Genomic DNA, 17,499 nt, shown 5'->3' on the forward strand with positions numbered 1-17,499 from the left:
TTCCACATGTTAACATCCTCTGCAAAGAGTAAAGTGCTTATTGAATCTCACCCTTCTTAGTTTGAAACCATTACCCCTTGGTGAAACACTCTTCAATATGTTGAATAAGGTAATGGAGTCTAGTTTGTCTGTGCCCTCTGGGTTTCAGAAGACTTCAATAAGATCATTCCTCAAATGGTCTCTTCAATATAAAAATCCCCAGCTTCTTATATAGCAACTCAAATATCTACTCCTGTATCAATTTAGCTGTATATCTTCTGCACACTAGGATGCTACTACTGAATAAGGACCCCAGATCTGTGCCCAAGGTTAATGAGATACTCATTATTGCACAGATATCTACTTTAGACCGTTGAGGGACTATAAGCAATTTAGTAGAATATATTTCTATATTTGCAATAATACAATTTACATTTATATCATGCCTTTTACATCGAGAGGATGTCTCAAAGTACTTGACAGGGCTATTTCTTCAGCAAGCATGAAAATTATTGCAGTGACAGCGTTTATAGAAGGAAGCTCTGAAATGATTTGAGATCTGCAAATGTAAAGAAACTAATCATGTTATAAATATGATTTTACTTTGGTTACTAAGGTACATTTCTTTAGGTTCCCACCCCTGACCCTCTACTGGGATAGTCGGCTACTTGCCAATGGTCCACCCAATCCATGTTCAATGATTGGTTCATATGCACTTAGATGAATGTTAATAAATGGGGAATTCAGGGCTAACTCACAAGTTTAACTTCCTGTTTAAAATCAGATTACAGGATTTTTGGTTTTATAATTCATCTAATTTTTACTGTAATTCCAGTGAATGATCCTCAAAAACATTTAGTTTTGTAACTTACATCATAGTTGGAAAATGTCATCCAATCAAATGAACTGTTAGTGGGACTTCTTGGCCTGGAGCAAACCTCAGCTGTTTGTGCATCAAAATATCTCAACAACATAAAAACAAAATGATTAATGGAAGTTTCTAAGAAATAAGATGGCAAAGATAAGTAACTCATCACATAGTAACTCAACACTTAGTTTCATCATTGCCCAGTTTTGCACCGCATTGGACACGTGATCATACATTTTCAGGAAAAAAATGGACCAATAAAATATGAATGAGCACAGAGGAAAAGTCATTCAATTGAAAACTCATTAAAAAATAATGGCAAAATTCTAGTAAATTGTTTTTTAAAAAATCTCAGCACCTGCTGGCAGAAAATGAAATTACAATACTAGCTGAAAGAATAAAAACGTAAACTACAGTATAGTTTGCATAATGTTAAGTTGCCTATTGTTATAGGTGCCTGGTATGTTTTGTATATGTGTGAGTTTGTATATTGTTATAGCCGTATAATGTTATAATTTGACTAATATTATGCAAATATGAGGTCCTGATTAACAAAATTTATTTAACACAGTTATGTTATTCCCAGGCTGTCGTGTTGCTAGAGCATTGCTCCAGTACTTGAAATCCAGAATGAAGAAACAGGCAGATGGTCCAATGGGCGTGTGGGAGGGTTGATAGAAGGCAAATGTTCCAATGAGAAGAGGCTGTTACGATACAGGTATTTTAGTGCTACATATTGCTAGATGGACACCCAAACTAATACCTTATATAGTTAGGGTAAACAAGTTAATACTTCAATGAACTCTAACTAAAGCAAAATAAAACAAAGTTCTGACTGAAATAAAAAACAATAATCAGAATTATATCCAATGGAACAAACTAGCAAATCAGTCAGAAGTCTATTGCTTTCTTATTCCACTGTGATTAAACATGAGAAACTGAGTAAGCCAGTGGTTTTATATCACTGAATGATAAGTGACTATGGGTGAAAATTGCATTAATTAACATGTATGGTGTTAATTAAAACATGAATGAATTTCCTGACCTTTTGATAATTAACATATTGACTATTTCCCAGATTTGCTGGAAGTGGACAGCCCCCGCCACCCCAACCCCACTCCAATCCTCCCCCACCCCACCACCACCACTATTCACTATTCAGTGACTGCACCAAGAAGCAAGCTTGTAGCTTTGTTCACTGTGTAACATTGCTGTGGTTCCCCCCACCCCGTGGTTACACGATCATCCACAAAACACATAGTTACTGCTCTTTACAATATATCCTGTGAAGCACTTTGGGACGTCCTACTGATGTGAAAGGCGCTATATCAAATGTAAGAATTAAAGTATTCCCCCCACTCCGCTGCCTTAGAGTCATCTGAACTCGTTCCCCTCTGGGCTTCTTCCCTCAATGACCTATCCTCTTTGGTCACTCTCTTCCACAACTCCGTCTCCACCATTCTCGATGCCCTTGCCCCCTCACTTCCCAAACCATCTCCTACTCACGGAAGTCACCATACGACACCATCCACCTCCACTCCCTTAAGGCTCAGATGCATGCCACTGAACACTTCTGGTTTAAATCCAATTTAACAGTCTGTCTGCAGATCTGGCTGGATATTATCAAATCTTACTGTTCTGCCTTCACCTCCGCTAAATGGTTGCTCTACTCCAAGACAATCTTGGAGGCCAAGGACAACCCCAGGTTCCTCTTCTCCTTCACCTACTGGCTCATCCGCCCACCCTCTCATGTCTCACCCATCTTCTACTCCAACACCAACAGCGAGCTAATGCTGGATTTCCTCGAAACCAAAGTCAAGGGGATCCGCCCAACTGCCTCTGCCCTTCCGACCAATACCCCATCCCCATCTCCCCCTCCCACCCGGCCCCTAACCATCCCTCCCTCCACACCTTTGAACCTGTGTCCCCTCCACTCTTATCGCCACCATAACTCACATGAAACCAACCACCTGCTCCCTCGACCCCATCCCTACCCCTCTCCTTACCTCCCACCTCCAGCTCCTTGCCCCCTATTCACAGACATGATAAACCTCTCTGTCCATTGGCACTGTTCCCACCCCTCTAAAACCGTCCGTCATCACTTTTATCCTTAAAACAGCCTCCCTGGATCCATCCCTGCTCTCAAATTACCGCCCCATCTCTAACTTTCCTTTCCCTTCCAAGGGCCTGGAACGAGTCGTTGCTTCTCAGTTTCGCTCCTTTCTGTCCCGCCACTCCCTTCACAAACAGCTCCAATCGGGTTTCCGTGCCACCGACAGCACAGAAACAGCTTTGGTCAAAGTGACAAATAACATTTTGTCCATCTGTGACCAGGGCTCCCTCTGCCTCCTCATCCTCCTTGACTTCTCTGCTGCTTTTGATACCATTGACCACTCCATCCTCCTCCACCACCTCTCCTCTCACCTCAACCTTCATGGTTCTGTCCATGAATGGTTCAGATTGTGTCTCTCACACCATCTCCACTTCATTTCCACAAACATCTTCTTCTATAGCCCCCGTACTGTCTCATGCGTATTTGCTCAGGGCTCTGTCCCCTCCTTTTCAATATCTATATGCTCCCTCTTGGTGACATTATCCACAGACATGGGGTCAACTTCCACGGATGACACCAAACTCTATTCTCTTTCTCCATCCTCGACTCCAGGACCACTGTCAGACATCAAGTCCTGGATGAAAGCTAACTTTCTACAGTTGAATGTCAACAAGACCGAGGCCCTCCTGATTGGCTCCCGTCAGCACCTCCACACCTCAGGCACTGACAGCATCACCATCCATGGTTGCACACTCCACCTTACTAAGCCAGTCCAGAACCTTGGAGTCTTGTTTGATCCTCAACTATCCTTTCTACCCCAATTCTGTGCCTCCATAGGCTGCAGATCATCCAGAACTCTGCAGCCCGTGTCCTCTCCCGCACCATGCTCCGCGACTCTATCACCCCCATCATTGCCCGACTCCACTGGCTTCCCATCACACAGAGGATACAGTTCAAGATCCTGGTCCTCACCTTCAAAGCCCTCCATGATCTTCCTTAGTGGCCTCCAGCCTGCTTCACATCCCCCACCTCAGCCACCCCATTGGCACTCTGCCCCCATCCTCTGGAACTCTATCCCGCAGTCCTTCCACCTCGCCCCCTCCCGTACCTCTTTCAAGACCCATCTCAAGACCCTCCTCTTTGACTGTGCCTTCAGTAAACCTCCTTGCCCCCTGATCTGCACCCTCCCCAATCCTGACCCCCAGGTCGGGCCCAAAACACTGATTGTCCAGCACCTTGCGACATCCTCCTGACGTGAAAGGCGCTTTGCAAATGTAATTTTGTTGTTGTTATAAAGTATTCATTGTTAACTTTGATTGCGTTTTTTCGTCAATGTCATATTGTCATTTATAATATCGCATGTCACATTTTCCCACGTATTAAAAAGATAAATCAATTAATGTAACAAATAGTAGAGAAAGATTTCAAGCTACTGTTTACACTACTATTTATTTACTATACTTTTCATATCTGCACATTTGTGTTACCAAAAAGCAATTTACTAAAAGATAATCATAGTGTAGCAAAATATATCCAATATAAAATATTTTGCTTTACAATTTAATTATGACAAGTTGTTTCTGATCCTGGTGTAACATTTTTGTTGTACATTAATTTCTCAGTCTAGTAACGGGTGACATTCTGCATGTTACTCGATTGCTTATTCGAAATGTTCTCACCTACAATTACCAGTGAATACAGAGATAGGATTTTCATTAAGTAGCAGTACAGAAAGATTTTGTGAAGGGCTCTTTGCGCAGATTTCAGTGCTGCATTCATTTTCTGGTACCATTATTTAATATGAAAATTAGAATGCATAATTCACACTTGGTGCTGCAAACATGCATGACATATAAATCTGATATTATTCATGCTTCTTCTGGAAACAATGGCCTCTTAACATGTGATTTAAATGTAGAAATTCCTTCCATATTGAATTGGAAACACTTGGATGTGCTGCAGCAGAATCCTAGACACTGCTTTCAATGCTGATATCAGTAAAGTTAAGGTGCATTTTCCCCTGCTGGTTAATGGGCTTTACTAAAGAAAAAAATGTGGAGTGAAAGGATCTGCAACTATTATTTTATAATTGCTCTTTGTACAGCCTTTCCAACTCACTCTCACATTGTTTTTAAGATAAAATATTTCTATTCCAATATTTCTATTAAAACTGTACAATTTTAGAGAGAAAGAGTGAAGAGGCCCAAAAATCCTATTACATGTTTCTCATTTTTCATAGCTTTAAAACCATTATCCTAAAATGCTTTGGCAGACTGGCACCCTGAAAGAGCTCAGGACTTTCATGGAAAAAGGGAGTGTCAGCCACAAAAATAACACCAAAGGCACAGCTGCCCCCTTCCCCGCCATCTCCTGCACTACAGAATTTTAGAAAATGCTTAAATTGTGCTTTATTTTGAATGGCATGTTAGCTCAAAGTTTATTAATTAATAAAATAAATGTATTAATGGTCTTAAGGCTGAGTCCGTGAAGCATTTGCGTACAAATGCACACTCAGTACATTTGGTAGGAATTACCTGTGAAGTGCTGTGTGATGTTTAATCTCTACAGGTGCTGCATTATATGCAAGGATCATGATAATAGATAGGGGGATTGTTTTTGGCCTATGGTCACGTTCATGCTTTGCTCACTAGGTGGAGCTGCTGTTTGCTGCACAATCAGAAGCTGTGATCCAAACTAAGGCTTTCTGAAGTGCTTCTGCAGGTCTGAATCAAAGATTGCAAATACAGTGTTCTTTAAACACATCGAAACCTTCTGACTGGTTCTTCTTAAGCGAGTGGATCTTTTAAAAATAAATAAAAGGGTCTCGTTTCTGTATAAATAAAACTTGTAAATATGACCAGTCAAAGGAGAGGAATTAAAATCCCGTGTCGGAATTTCTCCCAACAACAAATTGTTTGGGGGCTTTTTATTTTAAATTGCATTTTTCTTCATTCAGCCCTGACTCAGACCGCTCTTCCCACGCTGCTCTGCAATTGGCCATGAGGAGGTGCACAAGAGAGAACATCTCAGAGTGACTCACTTTCCTCTTCCCCTTAACTGTGAGGAACTGTATGGGCCCACATCCAGCTCTCTTCCCTCTTCCTGCCAACTTACCTAAGATTGGGAAATCATTATGTGTGAAATTGTAGATGCTGTTTGAACCCTTTAGATATCGAATAAGATATTGATCATAGAATCATAGAATACAGCACTGCAGAAGACCATTCATCTTGCTGTGTTTGTGCTAGTAAAATGTTTATTGAGATCAGCTAGCTCAGCATAGAACATTATTTGAACCTATGTCCTTCTGGTCTGTACAAGGTACAATGTCTGTTCTGCACCAAGGCAGTATCTTTCCTCACTGAACTATCGAAGGAACTCAATCAAAGGGGTCAAAAGAAAAAGATAGGTTGATGTTTCAGGTTGGAGGCATCATCAGAACAGACTTGTTTGATACAATCTCTTATTTGAAACATACTTTATCTTCTTTGAGATGCTGATCAAACTCCTGTCCATTTCCAGCGCTTTCTGTTTTTAACTTCAAATCTACAGCATTCGTAATTTTTCTTTTTATCGCATTTCAACATCACCCACATTTACTACTCATAACAAAGTAGCACTGGATTGTGATGGCAATTTGTATTCTGTTTGATTCTCTCCATGAATAACATTTCCAATACAATGTATGGGTTTCACATCTGTAAAGCTGGTGCACTGTGTCTGAACCTGCGATTGAACAAACAAAAGACTTAATGCTGACTTCATTTTAATGGCCTCTGTGATATTTGATTAAAGACCAGTGTATCACCCTTTTATCAGTTTACCACTGCATTTTGTTCAACATTATCATCAATTAACAAAACTCCCATTTGATTTACTATTTAATATAGTTGAGCTTTTATACACATCCAATGAATACTTCTGTTAGTATTGAGTAAATAAAACATTTTAAGACTCTCTTAAACTTCCTTTTGTTCTAACTTTTTGATTTTCCTTACACCACATTCCATTGCTTGGTTGAGTGGATATGGACTGTTTCAACAAAACTGTTTTGGGGTAGTGTTTTGGAGAGCTGAAAAACTGTTTCAAGACAGATGGCAAGAACCAACTGGAACAATCTGGAGTGGCTCAGTCTTGTATTTTGGTTGCTCTTTCAGGGGAAAAATCCCATCTACTTGCTACCCAACAGCATAAAAGATACATAACTTGATATGAATTACAAATGCACTTCATAACTGCTCCATATTGCAGTATTGGAAAGCACTAATGCACCCATCCACCTAAGTTTCCTTTAGATCACAGTTTGATAGGATACCATACATGACAATATTTGCTAGCTACTGAATATGGGTACTCTTCTCCTGCCACTCAAACGTACCACATTAATAACTATTGCGTGCCTAATGCTGTTATATGAACACTTGATTGCATCCTACACTTTGTGTTGAAGAGTGAGTCAGATGATAGTAAATAATGAGCATATAATAAGCATAAATGATTAAATAGATGATGTGCTAATAGAAGCACACAGACTTTAAAAAAGGTATTTTGTGATCAGTGTACTTCTTTAATATGTCTGCTGCCAATATTAATTTGCTAGTTTTGAAAAAGTTCCGCTCTTCTTTATTTTAATAGAATATAAACTGTATCAATTTGATCAATTTTAGATCATCTGAGGTTCAGATGTTAATCAAAAAATGCAATTATTATTCCCAGAAAACAGACATGGTCTAATTGCGAAAAACAAAGGTATTAAACAGACAAGAGCATCAGTACTTGCTCTTGTTCCATAGCTTCTGACTGAAGATATATCATGAGTGAATATATATATTATAAATAGCATTTTCAGCAAAATAACAAATCATAGATGAACTTGTGCGGTTTTAAGTCTTTTGGGTAAGGGCTACATACGGTATAGGGAGATTATTTAAAGAATATCCACTGGGAATGTGCTCCAGTGCTACTGAATAGTGTAACGTTTCATTTAATTTGCTTTACCAATGTTCCTCCCTACTTCTTCCTCCCTGGAGCTGATGGTTTATGCTGTGGAATAGCTTCACTGGCAGCAGCAGCAGTTCCCCCCCTCACCCACACCCACACAAATGCACACACAAACACAAACAAACACACACACACATCTTGCTCAAATAGCCATTAGACATCTATGTGCTTAGTCAGTGAACATTGGCTGGTTATTTGATCATTAAAGGAATAACAGCCCGCCTGAACCTGTTCTTCCCCATAATCACCATACACACACACATTTACACACACAGAGTTCACACAGGGGTCATTGGACAGTGATCAGTAAACAGGAATGCTGGTTGATTTTTCCTTCCACAAGCCTGGGGACAATTCGGTCAGTTGCCGTGTGGTCAACCCTTTCCAGATTACTCCTGAGAAATTTTAAATAAAGGACAACACATGTTACTGTGGATTCCATGTTCATCTCAATATTTATTGTCAAACATACTGTCATTGTCTCATCTTATTTCCCAGAGCTACTATAAAATGTAGAGGCTTTTTATTGTTTTCCCATCAAGGAGATGTTAATTATGTAAAACCTAACAAAGAAACCAGAGGAGCAAGGCTATTCTGCGCAGAAGTGAAAAATGCTCCTCTGTTGGCCTAGTGGGAAAAAGACCTTCTGTACCTTAAGAGGAATACATAGAGGTTGAAAGATTGCAGGTTTGCAATCTAGTCATTGCTAAGTTTAAGAATGTCTGTTGGCCTCAATGCCTCTGAGCTAGAGAAGAAAATTAGCTGTGGTTCCTGCTTTTGATTGCTGTAAAGGCCCCTGTTAGAAGGTGTGTGGATATTGAAAGGACAGGTTTATGGTCAGCTCTGATTCCACCATATTTAAATAGCATAAGTACACTCACCATCAAGCCTTACACATGAATAATGGACAATAATGGGCAGTAGTACTTGGGCAAGATACCAGAGGAATCCCAGTGTCCGTAGGAGGAAAAAGAGACACAAATGCTTTCAAGGAAGGAGAGGAGGGGAAAATAGCAGAATGTTTTTTAGAAGAACAAGTTCATAATTCAGAAAACTTCACAGGGCACTTGCAGTTTTTGATTGATATCACTACAGAGAATACATCAATGTATCAATGAACAGGATGAAGTGACCCATCAATTCACTACTATACAGGAAATAAAAATAATAATCATTGCATTTGATGTCGCACTATAACACTGAGAAAAATCTCAAAGTGGTTCACAGGTAATTACTATCCAGTGTATTGACATAAGAACCAATTTATCTTTTGCAAAGTTCCACCAACAGTCATGAAGTGAATGATTAATTTATCTGATGGATTGCTGATCAGGCACCAGGAAAAATTGCTTTCTATTTTGAAATAAAATTAAGGGATTTTTCACAGCCACCTCATCCAAACCAATCTTGTGATCTTGTGAACAGACATAGAGGGCCTAGGTTTAATGTTTCATTCGAAGAATAGCATCACCAAGAATCTGGAGCCCCTCCAGTATTGCACTAGAGTGGGTGTCTGAGCTGTCAGCTCAAATTGAGAAACAGACCCACAATAATAATAATAATCCTTGCCTTATCACTTCTTCGAGAAGTCTCAAAGCGCTTTACAGAATATACTGTAAAGAGAATTGGAATTGACTGTATATTTTGTGGGCGAAACAATATTCTGACCCAGAGGTATTTACATACATCATTTTTCATTGAACATTTACCCTAACTCCTACAAGAAAGTGCCAAGTAATAACGTCTATGCATTGCTGTTGCAACTGGTGAGAAGTTACGTACTTTGCTGCAATATTTTTAAACTATAAATTTTATCAATCTGCATAAGATTAAGATTCCAAGCCAGATACAGAAAAAAGCGATTGTGTTGACTGCTTTTTCAATTTTAAAATCAAATGATTTAATATTCGGACATGGATAGACAATTGTATTTCAAAGCAGCACAAAGTTGAAATTATTCATTGGAGTGCATATTGGCAATGATTGTATCTCTGGAATGTTTTGTGTTGCTGAGCTAGTCAATTAAGTCACTAGTGTATTGAATGAGAGAAATGTTTTCAGACGGTTGCCAAGGTTTAATGTTACAATGAACACCTGATATGCAACAGCAAAAGCAAGACCACCACTTTCTTTTTAGTAGAACAAAACAACATGATATGATATTAGGTTATAATTTTAATATAGGATTTCATGTCTAAATTCAATGAGCATTTACAAAATAAATAACTTTTCAGGGGAAGGTTCCTTTGATGAAACAGGCCCAGACAATACACCGAAAGTTGCTACATTGTCAGAGGTGCATCCTTTTGCTTGTTCAGGTGAATGTTAAAGATCTATGGCACCATTTGAAAAGAGTAAGGAGTTTCTCTTGGTGCATGGTCATAATTTTTCTTTTGTGACTCAGTAAATGTGGTAAAAAGAATTGCTTTTGTAAGAAGTGCAGGAGAAAAATTCTGAATTATACTCCGTAGAAAACGATCAATTTTGATGGAAATTATAGACTTCTAATAAAATTCAATCCTGGACAACAATCCCCTAGTTCAAATTCATCATTCACTTCATGGATGGTTTTGGGACATTGCTGCCACATTCACCTAAAAAATACACATTCACCTAAAAAATACACAGTCACTGCACTTTGCAGTAAATCCTTTAAAGTACTGTAAGACATTTTGATGATGTGATTAGATACTATATCAAATGCAAGGATTATTATTATTAAAGGTTCAAGAATTCATTTCAGAGAACAGGGAGAAGATACCAGATTAAGGTTGGGATGGAGAAAACCAGAGCTTGCATTGTGCGCCACGTAAAAGGTCAATGTAACCATAAAGTGCTGCATAATAAAAGTTCAATACTGGATTTTATTAGAAGTCTATAAGTTCCATCATCCATCATTCAAAATTGATTGTTTTCTATGGAGTATAATTAAAAAGAATTCTCCTGCACTTCTTACAAAAGCAATTCTTTTTATCACATTTACTGAGTCACAAAAGAAAAGGTATGGCCATGCACAGCTTAATGTATTAATGATCCTTCTCGTACACTGTTATATGGATAAACGACACTCACTGATACCCTGTTCAAATTACAGCTGCAAATTTGGGCCTGAATTTACAGCTAATCTGCAAATAAATTGGACGGAGGTGGAAAGCCAGCTATGAAACAATGTGATTAGCATCCAACTGGTATAAAATGTCTGATCCCAGTCCATACTCACGTCTCTATTTGAGATAAAGCACGAAGCCTGGTTTGAGCTGGGTTGTAGTAGAAATGAACATAAAGTTGCAAAATAGTATTCAGTTCAGTTCACCTTGATATTAGGGTATTAACACATCACATTTATTATTATTCTTCCAATCGGTCAACAGGATATTGCTCTGTGTCTGATAGAAAGCACTAGTGAAGACTCCTCAGGGGATACCAGCATCCTGCACAAGTCACTGATGTCAATGATTGCCCATGTGTATCAGGGCACAGGGTCAACATTTGGAGCAGTAGCACACATTAATATCAGGCGGGTGAGGTACTGTGCTGAGTAAAATAAATCTCCAATAAATCAGAGAATGTTTCAGATGGTCACTTTCCGAAGAAAAATGCAATTTGAAAAGGACTATAGAATCAGCTCAACAATAAATTACATTAAAGGCAGGTATTTTGCTGTCAAGTATATGAAGATCCCTTAATGTATTTGCTGGCAAGAGTACCTCTACTATAATCTCAGTTATGCAAACAAATTAATTATGATTACCAGCTCCAAAGACAGCCTATTGAAGTATTAACTCATAGATATCATCACAGAGTAATGATCAAGGGAGGTAACACACTAAGGAATTCAGATGTCACTCTTGATTTTTATCAGTATCATCTCAATCCAGAAAATATTGGTGATTTGCAAACCCACTCCAGCCTATTTTGTTCTATAATATATACAGGTGAAGTTTGTGAAGAAGACCTATTTTGTTTTCAACATGTTATTTTTACTGGCAATAGAGTACGTGTGTATGTATGCATGTATATAGTGGCACACAACAAGCTTCCTCATTTGAATTGTCTGATTTGAACTGAAGGGTTTGTGTAACAATGTGATAGAAACTGATCTCCTTAGGATTCAATTAGCTGCTGTGATATTGGAATTTATTTCACCAAATGTTAAAATGTTATGTACACATTGTGCACCTTTAGTTTTTTTTCAGGGAAATCACTATTACTACTTCCTTTTTTGATGCGAGCTATAAAAAGAGTTTTATTCATACTATTTTGAATGTTCATTGATATTAGTAGTGCAGTACATGGGAGAGAGATCAGACTAGTGTAATGCACAAAACCTGTGTGTGTTACGATGTTGATGGATAAACTGCGTGCATTGCATATGGTGAATGATGTATTGTCTCATATCTTGACCCCTATTTGAACGTGGCTGCTGTTTGTAAGGTTGATACAGACATCAAAGAGGAATTTACACAACATATTCTGAATGTGTCTTTAATGTGCATTTCACTTCACATTAAAAAGTCTCCCCGGATGAATTAGTATGCCTTCTTTATCCCCAAACCACCATGACCATCATCGCTGCCCAGGGTCCTATCATCACATCAGCATTAGATCACAAGCAGCAAAGCAACTTTTGTGTATCGTTAGATCTCCATATCTTAAACTATAGAGCAGCCAGATCCACCAGAACATGTATCAGATATGCTGGTAAGATTTATTCAGATGGGCAGAATTTCATCTTTCTTTGAATTGCTATTGGCATGGCTTAGTTGGCCGATAATTATCCTATTTTTCACATCTCTGTACTTATAGCTGAGGTATAATATCCAATCAATAACATTCGGTATTTGTTAACCTGCATATTAAAAATGTCCCAGGTTTGCTCAGTACCAGATATTTAATCCAGCTCCTCATGTGAGGAGCCTTGGCAAATAGTGCCGGCTGGGAAGCCAATTCTGCCTCAAGGGTGTTTAGCGACAGGTCAATATCCTCTCTCTCCCTCCCTCCCTTTAGCTACTTCCTGTGTTTGCCGCAAATCCACCTCACTGCTTGATCCTGCACTTTGCAGATGGGTCAGAGGAATCCTCTCCACTGCATCCCCAGGAGCTCAGATCCATAAAGGAGGATTGTTTGCACATAGGTCTGGTAGGTCACAAGCTTGACTGTATTGGAACCTCGCTGTCCTTATAGAGGGATGAGTATGGACAGAGTGCCCTTTTTCCCATTCCTCAGGACAGTTTCCAGACTGAAGTTGTCCAACCCCGAAGTCCCGATAAAGATCAAAATTGGGACTGAGCCCCTTGTATCTTCTAGTCCTCGATGCCCTCTCTTGCGCTATGCAAAACCATGATTCCGCACTTGGGGTCCCCTACCATTATTCCCACCAGTTGGCCCAGTGCTCAAGATGGCAGGTGCAGTGCAATAGGTCCCCAGATAAGTCCACCTCCAGCACAATATTGTCCGCAAACAAAAGCAGTACAATCCTGCCAGAAAGGCCTGGAATAGAAACACAAAGTCCATTCCCCTTGATACCATCCAAAATATCATTGATGAATACATCGGCTAGGCTGGGTGATAAAAGACAGCCTTACCTTACCCCTCTTTTAAGAGACATGGGGTCAGTGAATCTATTGTTGACCCTTACGAAGATCTTGGAGATGGAATAAACATTCTGGATCACTGTGGCTTGAGTCAGAAGCTGCTGGAAGGCATTACCTGGAGTCCTAGTTCATTTAACACAAATTTGTATTCCCAAAGTTTGGAATCCGTCTTAATTGGCTTTCAGAAATGTAAGCAGATGCTGCTCAAGCTCCACACCTTCAAATGGTGGAAGCATCGCTCAATGGCATTGCTGTGTGCCTGAGCTGTGCCAGGAAGATGTGTGGAAATAATCTCCCACATTTCATGTTGAGCTGTATTGCCAACCAGGAAGCTCGCAGGGAGTTCCTGGTACTTGCATGCACTTAATGAGGGCTCAAAGCTGTGCTTGTCAGACGTCAAATTACTAATTAGTGACTATCGTCCTTAGTGTGGAGGAAGTTGGGTCTCTTTGGACCTGAATTGGCTCCAAGATGATATGTTTGGCAATGGAATGTCAGAATCTAGCCAGCCCTCTGTGGTGCTCTCAGAAGTTCAGTTCCTGAGCCAGGTGGGTCCACAGTATTCCAGGCCACTGCTGATGACAGCACAGCAGGACCTGGAAGGGCAAACCCTGGGGGCAGGGAGTCATCCCACTCAGCTCCCATTAACTTGCAAGCTAAAGCTCTAACAGCAAGGGCTTTTAGGGGGCAAACTGCATTGGCTGATTGATTTCTCCTTTTTGTTAGCATTATTATACCAGTCTTGTTTAAAGTATTACCTTGTGATGGTGTGGAAGAGAAAAGAGAATACACATTAACTGTATTTTCACACTGATGTTATAATAATAATAATAATAATCCTTGCATTTGATATAGTGCTTTTCACGTCAGGAGGACGTCCCAAAGCGCTTCACAGAACACACTGTAAAGTGAATTGACTATATTTGTGGGCGAACGCGGCAGCCAATTGCGCACAGCAATGTCCCACAAACAGTCGTAGATTAAAAATGACCAATTTATTATTGTTTTTGGAGGGATTATTATTAGGCATGTGGAGTAAGGAAACTTGCCCAAGGTTTCGCCCTGCCTGGAATTGAACCCAGGTCTCTCGCTTGCAAAGTGAGTGCTCTAACCACTGAGCTACAGGACTCCACATGCGGAAGTGGCTCAACATTTTTGAAACACCATGGACCATTTTCACATTGAAAGGGATGGAAAGTTTTTGTCCTAAGTCTCACTTCTTGGTTATTGGTGGGACATTGCTGTGTCTAAATTGATTGCTAGGTTCACCTACAAAATACACAGTCTGTGTACTTTACATACATATTATTAAGTACTCCTCCTAGATTTAGAAGAAGAAATATATAATCATTAATGTATATTTTACTTGTAGGACAGAATCCTAACTTTAACACAATTCTGGGACCTCTTCTCAGCTGCTAGACCAACTGTACTGGGAGCATCCAGGAGCAAGTTTATCTCTATCTGGGTGTTGAGCTTTAGACTGAGCATTCTTGTAAAATATATTGCTGGAATGGATTAAAAGCTGAAGAAGTGTGTCCCAGGTCTACAATTAATAGCAAGGAATCCTGGCCAAAGGTAAAGATAATCTTGTAAAAATCATTTTGCAAGAATCATACTAGGAGAGTATTTTGAACAGAAAATACACTCCTTGGTTTTTCCCTTTAATTGTGTCTGTATGCCATATCACTTGGTATGTGTAGAAAAAAATTGGACAAACACCTTTGTTAAAGATTATGTCTCTTTAAGTATCATTACTTGCTTCACATATGCATTTTATGCCATAATGAAATGTCTCATGATATCAGGATCTGTTGAATAAGGAAATACCATTTTATCCATCAAGCCTTTTTTTCTTGGAGACCATGTATAGTTTCTACTGTCATGAATTCTAAATTTACTCAGCCTTCTGATGGTGCTAATCAGCCAGAATTTATAATAAATAATAAAAATTCTTGCATTGGATATAGTGCCTTATCACATTATCAAAATGCCTGAACTTTACAGAATTTACAGTGAAGTATAGTGACTGTATGTATTTGTAGGTGAACATGGCTTCAACGTTTGCACAAACAGAGCAATGACCCACAAACAGCCATGAAGTGAAACCAATTTTATTTGGGGGATTGTTGACCAGGACACTGGGAGAAATTCCCTTCTCTTTTCGAATAGTGCCATGGGATATTTAATGTCCACCTGAACAGGCAGACAGGGCATTGGTTTATCATCTCATCTGAAGGACTTCACCTCCAAAGCTGCAGTGTTTCCCTCAATTACTGCACTGCAGAGTCTGCTTAGACTATGTGAGTTCAAAATCCCCAAGTTAGAGCTTGAATCCGCAACCTTGTGCCTCAGAAATGAGAGTTCTACCAACTAAGCCAGACTGACACCTAAAGGTTGAGAAACACCATACATTTTCTCCTAGAGGGTAATTTGAGCAACAATTCCAGGACATCAGTCTAACAGTATAATCTACAGTGTTCAACCCTGACCAGACACATTCCACAGATGACATTCCCCTGATCCTGACAGTGCTGTAATCATGGTTTTCCACTGAATACTTGACCAACTATGACTCTACATTCTGCATCCAGCTCCTTCCAAAGCAGATAATTGACATGCATTAGTGACTTTTGATGGAGGTTTATCTCAAGTGTACATTACTTAGTGGATATATATATTAAAAATTTAAAATCTGTGTTGTTTGATGCATGATCACGGGGAGAATCGTTTGAATGCAAGATGTGTAACAGGCGGTTCAATATATCCAGTCATCTATTGAGATATCAGAGGATTGATTCTGGAGAGAAGCCATGTTTCCAAATGGATATGGAAATCAGATATAGTATATAATGATATATAGTGTAAAGTTTAGGGACTGTGTGTATTTGTAGGTGAACATGGTAGCAAAGTTTGCACAAACAGAGCAATGACCCACAAACAGCCATGAATAATAATAATACTTTTGGTATTACTGAATACTTACTTGAACATACAAGTGGTTACTGGCGGCCTCCAACAATATTTGAGTTAAATAGCCTGTTTACGTTATCTACCTTATTTATTCCTCTCATCATTTAAAGACCTGGATCATATGATTCATATCCTAACTCAAGACCCATCTCCAAAGGAAAGCAAATGTAATTCTGTGGAGTCCTGTAGCTCAGTGGTTAGAGCACTTGCTTTATAATAATCCTTAATAATAATCCTTGCATTTGATATAACGCTTTTCAGGTCGGGAGGACGTCCCAAAGCGCTTCACAGAACACACTGTAAAGTGAATTGACTGTATTTGTGGGCGAACGCGGCAGTCAATTGCACACAGCAATGTCCCACAAACAGTCGTAGATTGAAAATGATCAATTTCTTATTGTTTTTGGTTTTGGAGGGATTATTATTAGGTGTGTGGAGTAAGGAAACTTGCCCAAGGTTTCGCCCTCTGCCTGGAATTGAACCCAGGTCTCTCGCTTGCAAAGCGAGTGCTCTAACCACTGAGCTACAGGACTCCAGTGTAGATTTATTAGGTTGTTAGCAGGAATGAGAGGTTTCAGATACGAAGAGAGACTTGAGAAGAGATTTTTTCGCTTTGCGAGTGAGACACCTGAGTTCAATTATTTGAAAGGTTTTACATTTACGATTTGCAGTGGTTTGGAGTAAGGGGGGGAGTAGTATTAAGTTGGATAGCTCTTTCAACCAGATGGTAGAGGTAGAAAGATGGCCATTGGGCTAAATGGCCTCCTTCTACACTGTAAGATTGTATAATTCTATATGATTACAGAATAGAAACGATTTTCTGTAATTAAAGTAATACTGAGAATAACAGGGTCAGCGGAAAGAAATAGAGAAGACACTCCACTCTCCTCTTTCAGAAAGTTTCCTACATTTTGCCCTGAATATTTTTTTTGTGTGTGTGAATGTGTTTGTATTTGTGTGTATGTGTGAGTGTGTGTATATGTGTATGTATGTGTGTGTATGTGTATGAGTGCATGTGTGTGAGTGAGTGT

Source organism: Callorhinchus milii, unplaced genomic scaffold (assembly GCF_018977255.1).
Source record: "Callorhinchus milii isolate IMCB2004 unplaced genomic scaffold, IMCB_Cmil_1.0 Scaffold1, whole genome shotgun sequence".
NCBI classification, from domain to species: domain Eukaryota; kingdom Metazoa; phylum Chordata; class Chondrichthyes; order Chimaeriformes; family Callorhinchidae; genus Callorhinchus; species Callorhinchus milii.